Raw genomic sequence first — 15,646 nt, 5'->3', positions numbered from 1 at the left:
CATATCACTGTACTCCAGCCTGGGTGAGAGTAAGACTTTGTCTCAAAACAAACAACAAAGAAACAAACAATTGCATGGAGTAGGTACTGTCAGATGCTTTAAGTAATAAAGGTCCTTTTCTGAAAAGGAGTACACTTACCAGTATTCTAAACTTAATGAATGCACATTTTAGAATATAAATTTATGGTGAGGGAAAGCAACCTCCCCTTCTGACTAGACTTAAAAATTCTGGCCGGGTGTGGTGGCTCACCCCTGTAATTCCAGCACTTTGGGAGACCTAGCTGGGCTGATCACTTGAGGTCAGGAGTTCCAGGGCAGCCTGGCTAACATGGTGAAACCCCATTTCTACTAAATATACAAAAATTAGCCAGGCCTGGTGGTGGGCGCCGGTAATCCTAGCTACTTAGGAAGCTGAGGCAGGAGAATCACTTGAACCTGGGAGGTGGAGGTTGCAGTGAGCCGAGATCTTGCCACTCCACTCCCGCCTGGGTGACAGCAAGACCCTGTCTCAATAAAAAGAAAAAAGAAAAAAAAAAAATTCTGCTGCCACCTCTTGTGCCTGCTATTTATTACTTCTGTTGCAAACAACCAAGATATAATTTTTTGGGGTATTAATATAAAAACCATCAGTGGCAGCTTGAGGGGAAATTGCATTGTAGGCATCTGTGTATTTTCAGTCTTTAAAAGAATGATATGGCTGAATGCAGTGGCTCATGACTATAATTCCAGCACTTTGGGAGGCTGAGGAGGGAGGATCACTTGAGCCCAGGAGTTCAAGACCAGCCTGGGCAACATAGCAAGGCCCTGTCTCTACAAAAAAAAAAAAAAAAAAAAAAAAAAAAAAAATTAAAAATTAGCTGAACGTGGTGGTGTGTGCCTATAGTCCCAGCTACTTGGGAGGCTGAGGTGGGAGGATCACTTGAGCTTGGCAGACCAAGGCTGAACTGAGCTTTGATCATGCCACTGCATTCTAGCCTGGGTAACAGATTGAGGCCCTCTCTTAAAAATGAAAGAATGATATGATTTGGGTTGTTTCTCCCAACCTCAGGTGATCCGCCCGCCTTGGCGTCCCAAAGTGCTGGGATTATAGGCATGAGCCACCGCGCCCAGCCAGAAAATGTGTTTTAACTCAGGCTCTGCTATGCTAATCTTGGACAAGTCTGTTCCTTTGAGGCCCAGTTTTCTCATCTATAAAATGAAAATACTAGACAAGAGCAGTAGTCTCCTACAGAGATCAGGTGTCAACAAAGCTTGAGGGGGACCTCTGCATATTCCATAAGAGAAAAGATGCTTTCCTCACCTCCTACCCTTCTATGTTTTCTACAAGCTATGTGTAAAGAGAGCTGGAACCAGTTACGGAGTGTTTGTATGAATGAGGTGGGGACAGAAAACTGATAGTTTCTAAGGAATCTCCAATGTCTTATACCTATTATACTTCTGCCAGGCATGGTGGCTCATGCCTGTAATCCCAGCACTTTGGGAGGCCGAAGTGGGTAGATCACCTGAGGTCAGGAGTTCGAGACCAGCCTGGCCAACATGGTGAAACCCCCGTCTCTGCTAAATATACAAAAATTAGCTGGGTTTGGTGGCACGTGCCTGTAATCCCAGCTACTTGGGAGGCTGAGGCAGGAGAATTGCTTGAACCCAGGAGGCGGAGCTTGCAGTGAGCTTAGATTGCGCCACTACACTCCAGCCTGGACGACAGAGCGAGTCTCTGTCTCAGAAAAAAAAAAATGGCTATTGTACTTCATAATTTTTATAATATACTGATATCTATTTGATTGGAAGCAATATATATACTTTATTTTTTCATTTTTATTTTTTATTTTATTTAATTAATATTTTTTTTTGAGATGGAGTCTCGCTCTGTTGCCAGGCTGGAGTGCAGTGGCATGATCTCGGCTCACTGCAACCTCTGCCTCCCAGGTTCAAGTGATTCTCCTGCCTCAGCCTCCCAAACAGCTGGTACTACAGGCATGTGCCACCACATCCAGCTAATTTTTGTATTTTTAGTAGAGATGGGGTTTCACCGTGTTAGCCAGGATAGTCTCGATCTCCTGACCTCGTGATCTGCCCGCCTCGGCCTCCCAAAGTGCTGGGATTACAGGCATGAGCCACTGCACCTGGCCCTTTTCTTTTTCTTTTTTTGACAGAATCTTGATCTGTCGCTCAGGCTGGAGTGCAGTGGCGTGATCTCAGCTCTCAGCTCACTGCAACCTCCACCTCCTGGGTAGCTGGGACGCCTGGCTAATTTTTGTATTTTTAGTAGAGATGGGGTTTCACCATGTTGGCCAGGCTGGTCTTGAACTCCTGGCCCCAAGTGATCCACCTGCCTCGGCCTCCCAAAGTGCTGAGATTACAGGCGTGACGGCACCCGGCCTCTATTTTTATTTTTTTACTTTATTTTTTATTTATCTATATTTTTTGAGACAGAGTTTTGCTCTTATGGCCCAGGCTGGAGTGCAATGGCACGATTTCGGCTCACTGCAACCTCCGCCTCCTGGGTTCAAGCGATTCTCCTGCCTCAGCCTCTCAAGTAGCTGAGATTACAGGCATGCACTACCTCACCGAGCTAATTTTGTATTTTTAGTAGAGATGGGGTTTCACCATGTTGGCCAGGCTGGTCTGCAACTTCTGACCTCAGGTGATTCACCTGCCTTGGCCTCCAAAAATGCTGGGATTACAGGCATGAGCCACCTTGTCCAGCCCATTTTTATTTTTTATACATTCTTTAAATGTTTCCATTTATAGCCAGGTAATACACTGCAGAATAGCACTACCAGTCTATTACTTGTAATCTGTGTTTGCCATGTCGTACTTTGCAAGATCTTCTGTATTACTGTCATTGCAAACCTTACTTCCTTTCCAGGTCCCCCCCAACCAACAACCACTCCTCCGTCGGACCCTCATCCCACTTCTACTGGAAAGTTCTCAGTGGTTTTACCCATAAACATCACTTTGGACCAGCACAGTGGCTCATGCCTATAATCGTAGCACTTTGGGAGGCTGAGGCAGGAGGACCCCTTGAGCCCAGGAGTTTGAGGCCAGCCTGGGCAACAGGGAGACCCTATCTCTATATAATACAAACACAAATAAAAAATCACCTGGGCCGGGCATGGTGGCTCACGCCTGTAATCCCAGCACTTTGGGAGACTGAGGCGGGCAGATCACGAGGTCAGGAGATAGAGACCATCCTGGCTAATACGGTGAAACCCAGTCTTTACTAAAAATACAAAAATTTAGCCAGGCATGGTAGTGGGTGCCTGTAGTCCCAGCTACTCAGGAGGCTGAGGCAGGAGAATGGCGTGAACCTGGGAGGCAGAGCGTGCAGTGAGCCAAGATTGCTCCACTGCACTCCAGCCTGGGCGACAGAGCGAGACTCCGTCTCAAAAAAAAAAAAAAAAAAAAAAATCACCTGGAGCAGACCACGTGCAGTGGTTCACTCCTGTAATCCCAGCACTTTGGAAGGCCAAGGCAGGTGGATTACCTGAGGTCAGAAGTTCGAGACCAGCCTGACCAACATGGGGAAACCTTATCTCTACTAAAATACAAAAATTAGCTGGCCATAGTGGCACGTGCCTATAATCCCAGCTACTCAGGAGGCTGAGGCAGGAGAATCACTTGAACCCGGGAGGTGGAGGTTGCAGTGAGCTGAGATCATACCACTACACTCCAGCCTGGGCAGCAGAGGAAGCCTCCATCTCAGAAAAAAAACAACAACAACAAAAATTAGTCGGGCGTGTTGGCAGGTGCCTGTAATCCCAGCTACTCAGGGAGGCTGAGGCAGGAGAATCGCTTGAACCCGGGAGGTAGAGGTTGCCGTGAGCTGAGATCATACCACTGCACTCCAGCCTGGGCAACAGAGCCCATCTCAAAAAAAAAAAAAAAAAAAAAAAGGCAGCAAATCACAGTGTGTAAAGATATAATTTGTGATCATCTCAACATAAAGGAGAGGGAGATAGCTATATAGGAACAGGGTTTTATATGCTATTTAAGCTCAGTTGATTTTTTTTTTTTTTTTTTTGAGACGGAGTTTCACTCTTGTTGCTCGGGCTGGTGTGCAATGGCGCGATCTCAGCTCACCACAACGTCCCCCTCCCCGGCTCAAGTGATTCTCCTGCCTCAGCCTCTCGAGTAGCTGGGATTACAGGCATGTGCCACCACCCCAGCTAATTTTGTGTTTTTAGTAGAGACGGGGTTTCTCCATGTCAGTCAGGCTGGTCTTGAACTCCCGACCTAAGGCAATCCATCCGCCTTGGCCTCCCAAAGTACTGGTATTACAGGCGTGAGCCACTGCTCCCGGCCTAAGCTCAGTTTTTATTGATTGAAGATAGTTTGTTATAAATTTAATATGATGACCAGGCACGGTGGCTCACACATGTAATCCCAGCACTTTGGGAGGTCGAGGCGGGCAGATCACTTGAGGTCAGGAGTTCGGGACCAGCCTGACCAACATGGTGAAACCCTGTCTCTATAAGAAAATTAAAAAAATAAAATGAAAATAAAAATAAACAAGCATACACCAAGCATGATGGCTCACACCTGTAATCCCAGCACTTTAGGAAGCCGAGGCAGGAGGGAATTGCTTGAGGTAGGAGAATCGCTTGAACCCAGGAGGCAGAAATTGCACTGAGCTGCGATTGGGCCACTGCACTCCAGCTTGGGTGACAGAGCGAGAGCTGTCTCAAAAAAAAAAAAAAAAAAAAAAGATTTTCTTTCTGAATTCATTTTGATAAATGACCATTTATCAGGATGATTTATCAGGATTTTATGTAATTAATTAATTAATTTTTTTGAGACAGAGTCTCATCCTGTTGCCCCGGCTGGAGTGCAGTGGCGACGTCTCGGCTCACTGTAACCTCTGCTTCCCAGGTTCAAACGATTCTCCTGCCTCAGCCTCCCGAGGAGCTGGGACCACAGGCATGTGCCACCATGCCCGGCTATTTTTTTGTGTTTTTTGGTAGAGACAGGGTTTCATCATGTTGGCCAGGCTGGTCTCGAACTCCTGACCTCAAGTGATCTGCCTGCCTCAGCCTCCCAAAGTGCTGGGATTACAGGCGTGAGCCATCGCGCCTAGCCAATTCATCAGGATTTTAAAGGAATTTGTTCATTTTTTCTATGTTTTCAAATTTATTGAATAAAGTCGTTCATACCTTTCTCTCATTATCTTTAATATCTGCTGGATATGTAGTTATGCCTCCGTTTTCCATTTCTAATATTTATGTTTTCTCTTTTTTCCTTGATCGAATTTCAGTCTTATTTCATTAATTTTTAATCTTATCTGTATCATCTCCTTCATTCTAGTCAACTTGCATTTATTCTGTTGTTCTTTTCCAATCTTCTTCTTCTTTTTTTTTTTTTCTTGAGAAAAAGTCTCGCTCTTGTTGCCCAGGCTGGAGTGCAGTGGTGCAATCTCACCTCACTGCAGCCTCTGCCTTGTGGGTTCAAGCGATTCTCCGGCCTCAACCTCCTAAGTAGCTGGGATTACAGGCGCTCGCCACCAGGCACAGCTAATTTTTGTTTTTTTAGTAAAGACGTGGTTTCACCATCTTGGCCAGGCTGGTCTCGAACTCCTGACCTCAGGTGATTGCCTACTTTGACCTCCCAAACTGCTGGGATTATAGGTGTGAGCCACCGCACCTGGCCTCTTCCTATCTTCTTAAGGTGGATGCTTAGCTCATTTTCAGACTTTCTCTTTTTTAATGTAAACATTTAGGGCTATAGGTTTTCTCTCCTTTCATTGCATCCCACGTGTTGTATATATAGTCTTTTTGTTCAGTTTCAATTATTGTTATTTTTCAATTATGATTTTAAAAGTCATTAGTTATTGAGAAGTATTTTTACAATTTTTTTTTTTTGAGACAGAGTCTCGCTCTGTTGCCCAGGCTGGAGTACAGTGGCGCAGTGGCATGATCTCCGCTCACTGTGCAACCTCTGCCTCCCGGGTTCAAGCAATTCCCCTGTCTCAGCCTCCTGAGTAGCTGGGATTACAGGCAGCTGCCACGATGCCTGGCTAATTTTGTTTTGTATTTTTAGTAGAGACGGGGTTTCACCCTATTAGCCAGGATGGTCTCGATCCCCTGACCTCATGATCCACCCCCGTCGGCCTCCCAAAGTGCTGGGATTACAGGCGTGAACCACCACGCCCGGCATTTTTTTTTTTTTTTTGAGACAGTCTTGCACTGTCGCCCAGGCTGGAGTGCAGTGGCGCGATCTCAGCTCACTGAAACCTCTGCCTCATGGATTTCAAGGGATTCTCCTGCCTCAGCCTCCCAAGTAGCTGGGATTACAGGTGCCCGCCACCAACCCCAGCTAATTTTTTGTATTTTTAGTAGAGACAGGGTTTCACTATGTTGGCCAGGCTGGTCTTAAACTCCTGACCTCATGATCCTCCCGCTTCAGCCTCCCAAAATGCTGGGATTACAGGTGTGAGCCACGAAGCCTGGCCTTCTTTTATAATTTCTAAACATATATAGGACTTTAAAAATGTATCTATCTTTTGCCAGGTGCGGTGGCACGTGCCTATAGTCCCAAGTATTTAGAAGACTGAGGCAGGAGAACTACTTGAGCCCAGAAGTTCGAGGCTCTAGTTGATAGATTATTTAATTGTTTTGAATAGAGACCATCGTTAGTATGCTATAACTTATTTGAAATTTTTTGAGACTTTCTTTTATTATCTAGTTCTGAATATTTTTTGCTTTAATACCCTCATTTAATTAATAATTAATTAATTTGTTTTTGAGATGGAATCTTGTTCTGTCACCCAGGCTGGAGTGCAGTGGTATTATCTCGGCTCACTGCAACCTCTGCCTTCCTGGTTCAAGTGATTCTCCTGCCTTAGCCTCCCAAGTAGCTGGGATTATAGGTGCCCACCACCAGTCCTGGCTAATTTTTGTATTTTAGTAGAGACAGGGTTTTACCATGTTGGCCAAGCTGGTCTTGAACTCCTGACCTCAGGTGATCCACCTGCCTTGGCTTCTCAAAGTGCTGGGATTACGGGCGTGAGCCACTGCACCCAGCCAGATAATTGTTGATATTCTTCTTTGGTACTACATGAAATCTTAACAAGTATTACCTTCTTTAAGGTTTGATGCTTAAAGATGTTTCCAGAGCAGATTACTGTGTGATTCCTAGTGCACTGGGTTGGGAAGATCTGCCCTCAGTGTTGGTGGGCACCATCTGATCGGCCCAGAAAGAACAAATACAGAAGACAATTTGGTCTCTCTGAGAGCTGGGACAGACTTTTCTTCTGTTGCCGTGGACATCAGAAACTTGACTGCATGAATGTGTATTATCACAATGTTGACTTTTTTTTTTTTTTTTTTTGGATAGAGTCTCACTCTGTCGCCTAAGCTGGAGTGCAGTGGTACTATCTCAGCTCACTGCAATCTCCGCCTGCTGGGTTCAAGCGATTCTCATGCCTCAGCCTCCCGAGTAGCTGGGATTACAGGCACCTGCCACCATGCCCGGCTAATTTTTGTATTTTTTTTTTTTTAGTAGAGATGGAGTTTCACCATGTTGGCCAGGCTAGTGTCGAACTCCTGAGCCCAGCCACAATGTTGACTTTGTGTGAGCAAGCAGTGTGCATGTATGTGACAACGTTGAAACTTCCTCAATAAAGGAGGGGAGAGCCAGGTGCACTGGCTAACGCCTGTAATCCTAGTACTTTGGGAGGCCGAGGAAGGCAGATCACCTGAGGTCAGGAGTTCGAGACCAGCCTGCTGCACTGCACTCCAGCCTGGGCTGGAGGCTGCTGTGAGCCGAGATGGTGCCACTGCACTTCAGCCTGTGTTGTGACAGAGCGAGATCTCTCTCAAAAAAACAAAAAAAGAAAAAGAAAAAAGAAGAGACGTTCTTTTTTTTTTTTTTTTTTTGAGATGGAATTTTACTCTTGTTGCCCAGGCTGGAGTGCAATGGCACGATCTCGTCTCACTGCAACCTCTGCCTCCTGGGTTCAAGCGATTCTCTTGCCTCAGCCTCCTGAGTAGCTGGGATTTACAGGCGCCTGCCACAAGCCCAGCTAATTTTTGTATTTTTAGTAGAGATGGGGTTTTACCATGTTGGCCAGGCTGGTCTCGAACTCCTGACCTCAGGTGAATCTCCCGCCTTGGCCTCCCAAAGTGCTGGGATTACAGGCATGAACCACTGTGCCTGGCGAGATGTTCTTTTTGTACATCTGCATTTGTGATAACATTTCTCCAGATCACCAGGCACGGTGGCTCATGCCTGTAGTCCCAGCACTTTGGGAGGCCAAGGCGGGCTGATCACCTGAGGTCGGGAGTTCGAGACCAGCCTGACCAACATGGAGAAAACTCGTCTCTACTAAAAATACAAAATTAGCCAGGCGTGGTGTTGCATGCCTGTAATCCCAGCTACTCAGGAGGCTGAGGCAGGAGAACTACTTGAACCTAGGAGGCAGAGGTTGTGGTGAGCCGAGATCGCACCATTGCACCACTCCAGCCTGGGCGACAAGAGCGAAACTCCGTCTCAAAAAAAAAAAAAAGTCTCCAAATCTTGGCTGTTTGGGTGACCGAATATGTGGTGGTGACCCATCAAGTTTTTTGATTGATCTCATCAAAGACTTAGCTTGTTCGTCATGGTATTTCAGATAACTGCAGTTATAAAGCTGGGTGCACACAATTACCAACTACAGTGATGTGTGTTTATATGTTTCCCATTTCGACCTATTTCTTTATGAATATGGCTTGTCTGCTCATAACTGTTATGCCCATACAGCTGTTGTTAGCATATCTGAGTGTTTATACTTGTAAAAAAGTGAATGTTATTATTGTCTGTTTTATTGTGTAAGTGGTTTATGAAGCCTTCTGTTGTGTTTTTATATATTTCTCAATAAATCCCCCTTAAAGACTTTTAAATGATTTTTTCCAGAATTATATTTGTAGGATTTTGATCTTTTAGAATTTCAACATTCAGGATGATGGCATTCAGGACTGTGCCTTTCAGGACTGTGATTGACTCCCCTCCCATAGGACTGCTGAGTGTCCTCACTGCTGGCTTCCCCTGGAGTCAGTGATCTAAGACCAAGACAAAGGTACAAACTGCAATATCTTTTATGATCTAGCCTTGGAAACGACACACTGTTACTTCTGCCTCATTCTGTTGGACATAGAGTACAACATGATTCCATGTTACACACCTTCCCACATGATTCCAAGTGGGAAGGTGTGTAAACTAGTAAGTGAATTCCAGGAAGCAAGGATCACTGGGGCCATTTGGTGACTGGCTACCACAATAACCTTCCAGCTTATCTCAATGGAAAGTTGTAATGACTCGTGTAAACCTTATCTAAAATGGTTTAACTTATCCCCTACCTTAGGAATGTGATACGCTGATGTTTGTTCACTGTATGAGGACTCTTCCATTTCTCCTATGTTCAAAGTCCATCTGAAACTCATATAATTAGAAAGACCATTTAAAAATGGGTTGAAGTTTATCTTTTTGTTTGTTTGTTTTGTTTTGTTTTGAGACAGAGTCACGCTCTGTAGCCCAGGCTGGAGTGCAGTGGTGTGATCTCAGCTCACTGTAACCTCTGGCTCCCAGGTCCCCGTTAAGCGATTCTCCTGCCACAGCCTCTTGAGTAGCTGGGATTACAGGCATGTGTACCATACCCAGCTAATTTTTGTATTTTTAGTAGAGACGGGGTTTCACCATGTTGGCCAGGCTGTTCTTGAACTCCTGACCTCGTGTTCTGTGCACCTTGGCCTCCAAAGTGCTGGGATTACAGACGTGAGCCACTGTGCCCGGCCTTTGTTGTTTTTTTTGTTGTTGTTGATACGGAGTTTCATTCTTGTCGCCCAGGCTGGAGTGCAATGGCGGGATCTAAGCTCACTGCAACCTCCACCTCCCAGGTTCAAGCAATTCTCTTGCCTCAGCCTCCCAAGTAGCTGGGATTACCATGCCACCACCCCCGACTAACTTTTGTATTTTAGTAGAGATGGGGTTTCAACATGCTGGCCAGGCTGGTATTGAACTCCTCACCTCAGGTGATCCACCTGCCTCAGCCTCCCAAAGTGCTAGGATTACAGGTGTGAGCCACCATGCCCAGCCCTGTTTTATTTTTTTAAATTGGTTGAAATTTAACAAAGTCATTCTTCAGTTCCACGGTGCAGAAATAGTCCTTGACAGGATTTTACTTTAGTCTAATACATAGGGTATCAAGCAGTAGATCTGTTGGCTCTATGTCTTTTTTGTTTTTTGTTTTTTGAGATGGAGTCTTGCTTTGTCGCCCAGGCTGGAGTGCAGTGGCGCAATCTCGGCTCATTGCAAGCTCCGCCTCCCGATTTCACGCTGTTCTCCTGCCTCAGCCTCCCAAGTAGCTGGGACTACAGACGCCCGCCACCACGGCCGGCTAATTTTTTGTATTTTTAGTAGAGACAGGGTTTCACCGTGTTAGCCAGGATGGTTTTTTTTTTTTTCTTTGAGACGGAGTCTCGGTCTGTGGCCCAGGCTGGAGTGCAGTGGCGCGATCTCGGCTCACTGCAAGCTCCGTCTCCTGGGTTCACGACATTCTCCTGCCTCAGCCTCCCGAGTAGGTGGGACTACAGGCGCCCGCCACCACGCCCGGCTAGTTTTTTTTTTTTGTATGTTTAGTAGAGACAGGGTTTCACCGTGTTAGCCAGGATGGTCTCGATCTCCTGACCTCGTGATCTGTCCACCTCGGCCTCCCAAAGTGCTGGGATTACAGGCTTGAGCCACCGCGCCCGGCCGCCAGGATGGTCTTAAGCTCCTGACCTTGTGATCCACCTGCCTCGGCCTCCCAAAGTGCTGGGATTACAGGCGTGAGCCATCGCGCCCGGCCAGCTCTGTCTTTAAAGAGGCCACAGTTTATAATCATCATGAAGGGGTTTCAGAGACATATGCCGCCTTGTGAAATCTCTACAGAATATCAAATGTATGAAACAGGCCGGGTGCGGTGGCTCACACCTGTAATCCCAGCATTTTGGGAAGCTGAGGTGGGTGGATCACTTAAGGTCAGGAGTTCGAGACCAGCCTGACCAACATGGTGAAACCCCTGTCTCTACTAAATACAAAAAATTAGCTGGGCATGCTGGTGTATGCCTGTAATCCCAGCTGCTCAGGAGGCTGAGGCAGGAGAATTGCTTGAACTCGGTAAGAGGAGGTTGCAGTAAGCCAAGATTGCACCATTGCACTCCAGCCTGGGCAACCAGAGTGAAACTCCGTCTCAAAAAAACAAAAAACAGAAAAACAAAACAAAACAAACAAAAAAACCCGGCCATGCTCAGTGGCTCACTCCTGTAATCTCAACACTTTGGGAGGCTGAGTTGGGCGGATTATGTAAGGTCAGGAGTTTGAGACCAGCCTGACCAACATGGAGAAACCCAGTCTCTACTAAAAATACAAAATTAGCCGGGCATGGTGGCTCATGCCTGTAATCCCAGCTACTCGGGAGACTAAGGCAGGAGAATCACTTGAGCCCAGGAGGCGAAGGTTGCGGTGAGCCAAGATCGCGCCATTTCACTCCAGCCTGGGCAGCAAGAACAAAACTCCACCTCAAAAACAAAAAACAAAAAACAAAAAACAAAAAAAAAAACCCCCAAAATTTTTAAAATGTATGAAACAGGTAAATTAAGAATGGTATTTTAAATGCAGGAGAGTTTTAATTATTTTGAGAGCAATCTTCTGCACTTACATTTCTTTACAAATTATGAATTTTTAGTGTTTATGTATTTATTTTTTGAGATGGAGTTTTTGCTCATCACCCATACTGGAGTGTAATGGCATGATCTTGGCTCACTGCAACCTCCACCTCCTGGGTTTAAGTGATTCCGCTGCCTCAGCCTCCTGAGTAGCTGGGATTTACACGCATGCGCCACCACGCCTGACTAATTTTGTTTTTGTAGTTTTAGCAGAGACGGGGTTTCACCATGTTGGCCAGGATGGTCTCCAACTCTTGACCTCAGATGATCCATCTGGCCCAGCCTCCGAAAGTGTTGGGATTACAGGTGTGAACCATCACGCCCAGCCAGGTAAAGTGTTTAGAATCAGAACGAATTAAGAATTAATGTTGGGGATAAATATGTCGGCGACTGAATGCTCAGAAAAGATATATGCAAATTAAGGTAAAGCCTCAGGAGACTGGAACATTCACTAATCTTCCTGCCCTTAGAGATTTTAGTAAATTTCTCCTGTATCCTACTTTGTACAGTTGAAACTCTTTCCCCTGCTCAGTGAATTCCTGACATTGCTACCCCATGGTTCTATTTCCTCTTCTTGTTTTTTTTATTGTTGGTTTGATCCTATGCAGCAGTTTTACACACACACACACACACACACACACACACACACACACACACACAAACTCAAACTAAGCATGTTCTGAATTTAGTAACTTTACTAAGGTTTAGGGAGGGATATTTATAAGAAAGGAATTCCGTTGCATAGCCCCTGGAAGACTGTCTGACCCCTCTGGGTAGTCTCAGTCTCCAGATGCTTCTCTCCAAGGACTTCTTCGTCAAAAGCAAACAGAATCAAGAGCTTCCTTTTTGCCTTTCTTTCAGGTCCACACCCAATATCACAATTGTAGTGCAGTGGTTCTTAAAGTGTGGTCCCCAGACCAGCAGAATCAGCACCAACTGGGAATTTGTCAGAAATGCAGACTTGGTTCAGATCCAGGCCAACTGTTTCAGAAATTCAGAGTGATTTAGGGTGGACCCCAGTAGTCTTTTTAACAAGTCCTTCAGTGATTCTGATGTATGCTAAAGTTTGAGAACCAATGTAGAGCACAATTTTCTAAAAAAGCATGTCAAAGAAGTAAGCTGGAGAACATTTGCATATTCTCCTTAATACAGATAATTGCTCCTATTACCTCCCAGCTTTTGGTCACTGCTTTTAGTTAAGTGGGGTGTGTTTCACCTACTTCTAGGGCCAGAGCAACCCCAGTCCCAAGCACACTCATGGTGTGGAATTTTGGCTTTTGGCTTGTTGGTGCCAGATATGAATGGCATGATCTTTGCTCTTGATCCTATTTCTCCACCAGAGCTGAGGGCTTGCTATATCATAAGGCCTTGAGAGTGGTTGTAGAATCTGAGGTTCTATAGTGTGGATTCACCCACAGTGAGAATGTGAATATCTTTGATGAATACTTACAGATGACTCATCTATAAAGGGCACAGAAATATCTTGAGCTAATATTCATCTGTACAGGGCAGAAATATCGTGGAAGGAAAAATTGCAATGTTCTTATCACAAATTCATGGACTGAGGAGGATATTGCAAAGCTCTGAGCTCTAGGCCTTGGGCTCTAGGAATCAGGTTTGTTCAGAATCTTATCTGTCTATCATTTTCTTAATGGTCCTACTTTTGGGATTATGCCTAGAAAATTTTTCCTTGCCATTTTTTTTCTTTTATACTTCTTTTATCTGTTTTTGTTTTTCGTATATCTCCTCGGTCCACTTGGAATTTATTTTGGCTTGAAACTGCATTAAATGTGTAAATGTGGAGAGCACTGATATCTTCATAATATCATGTTTTCCATCTGCTATGTCCTCTCATTATTCAAATCTACGTCTTTTGGTTTTTGTAGTACATTCATAAAAGTACCATACAAGTTTATTCCTAGGTGTTTGACATTTTCTTTTTTATTTTCGGTGGGTTTTTTTTTTTTTTTAAACAGAGTTTTGCTCTTGTCACCCAGGCTGTGGTGCAATGGCATGATCTCAGCTCATTGCAACCTCTGCCTCCCAGATTCAAGCGATTCTCCTGCCTCAGCCTCCTGAGTAGCTGGGATTACAGGTGTGCACTACCATGTCCGGCTAATTTTTGTATTTTTAGTAGAGACAGGGTTTCACCATGTTATCCAGGCTGGTCTTGAATTCCTGACCTCAGCTGATCTGCCTGCTTTGGCCTCCCAAAGAGTTGGCATTACAGGCATGATCCACCACACCCAGCCTTTTTTTTTTTTTAAGACAGCGTCTTGCTCTGTTGCCCAGGCTGGAGGGCAGTGGCATAATCGTGGCTCGCTGCAGCCTCAACCTCCTGGGATCAAGCAATCCTTTCACCTCAGCCTCCTGAGTAGCTGGAACCACAGGCATGCACCACCATACCCAGCTAATTAAAATTTTTTTTTGTAGAGACTGGGTCTTGCCATATTGCTCAGACTGGATTCTTTCTTCCTTCCTTTCCTTCCCTTTCTTTCTTTTCTTCCTTTCCTTCCCTTTCTTTCTTCTCTTTCCTTCCCTTTCTTTCTTTTCTTTCTCTCTCTCTTTCTTTCTTTTTACTATTGAAAATAGAATGTTTCCATTATATTTTCAAAAGTACTACACATTTTTATAGTTTATGTGTCATTATTATCTTTTGGCTTTTGCCATTACAAATGGGATCTTTTGTCCATTATATTTTCTTTTCTTTTTTTTTTTTTTTTGAGACGGAGTCTTTCCTGTTGCCCAGGCTGGAGTGCAATGGTGCGATCTCGGCTCACTGCAACCTCCGCCTCCCGGGTTCAAGCAATTCTCCTGTCTCAGCCTCCTGAGTACCTGGGACTACAGAAGCCTGCCACCACACCTGGCTAATTTTTGTATTTTTAGTAGAGACGGGGTTTTACTTTGTTGGTCAGGATGGTCTCGAACTCCTGACTTCAGGTAATCCACCCGCCTCGGCCTCCCAAAGTGCTGGGATTACAGGTGTGAGCCACTGCGCCCGGCCTGTCCATTATATTTTGTGATAGGCTATAGTTGGAGGAAAGCCATCAATTGTCGTAAGTGGTTGCTGTACTTTGCAACTTAGCACCTTGCTGAAATTTGAGTTTGAATAGTTTTTCAGGTGATTCTCTTGGGTTTTCCTCTCCTCCCCTGCAGGCAGCGCTTCTCCATTGGTGTCTGGGTTATTGCACTTCCCTGTTTCTCCATGAACACACTCATCTTTGTTGCCTCTTCCTCCCTCCTTTTTTCCTTTAGACCTTTGCATTTTCCAAGTTTCAGTGTTTCAGCCTTGTACTCAACACACAGTCTCTTCTTCAGAGAGTTCATCCACTTTTTTAAAAAGTTTCAGCCTCAATGTTAATGACTCCCAAGTCTATTTTGAGCCTTGACTTTAATTTTGAATGTCCAAAAGCATAATAGATTTTCCAAGGATCTTGCAAAATCTTAACTCAAATGCATGAACTAGCTACTTTAGGATTCCTCTATTCCAGTTGTAGTTTCCACTCCCTATCTGTGTAGGTTTAAAAATTTTTAAATTTATTTGATTCTCTATTCTTTGTTTCTTGTTTTCACTTAATCATCAAGTCTTTATTTTATTTATTCCTTTAATCCTTTATTTATTTATTTACTTACCTATTTTTGAGACACAGTTTCCCTCTGTTGCCCAGGCTGGAGTGCAGTGGCGCGATCTTGGCTCACTGCAACCTCTGCCTCCTAGGTTCAAGCGATTCTCTAGCAACAGCCTCCCAACTAGCTGGGAGTACAGGAATCCACCACCATTCCTGGGTAATTTATGTATTTTTAGTGGAGACAGGGCTTCACCATATTGGCCAGGCTGATCTTGAACTCTTGACCTCAAGTGATCCTCCAGCCTCTGCCTCCCAGTTGGGATTACAGGCATGAGCCACCACACCCAGCCTCTTCTTCCTTTAAAATGTTCCAAGGCCGGGCGCGGTAGCTCACACCTG

This window comes from Pan paniscus, chromosome 15, assembly GCF_029289425.2.
Source record: "Pan paniscus chromosome 15, NHGRI_mPanPan1-v2.0_pri, whole genome shotgun sequence".
Taxonomy (NCBI): Eukaryota; Metazoa; Chordata; class Mammalia; order Primates; family Hominidae; genus Pan; species Pan paniscus.
This window is presented reverse-complemented; position numbering follows the sequence as displayed.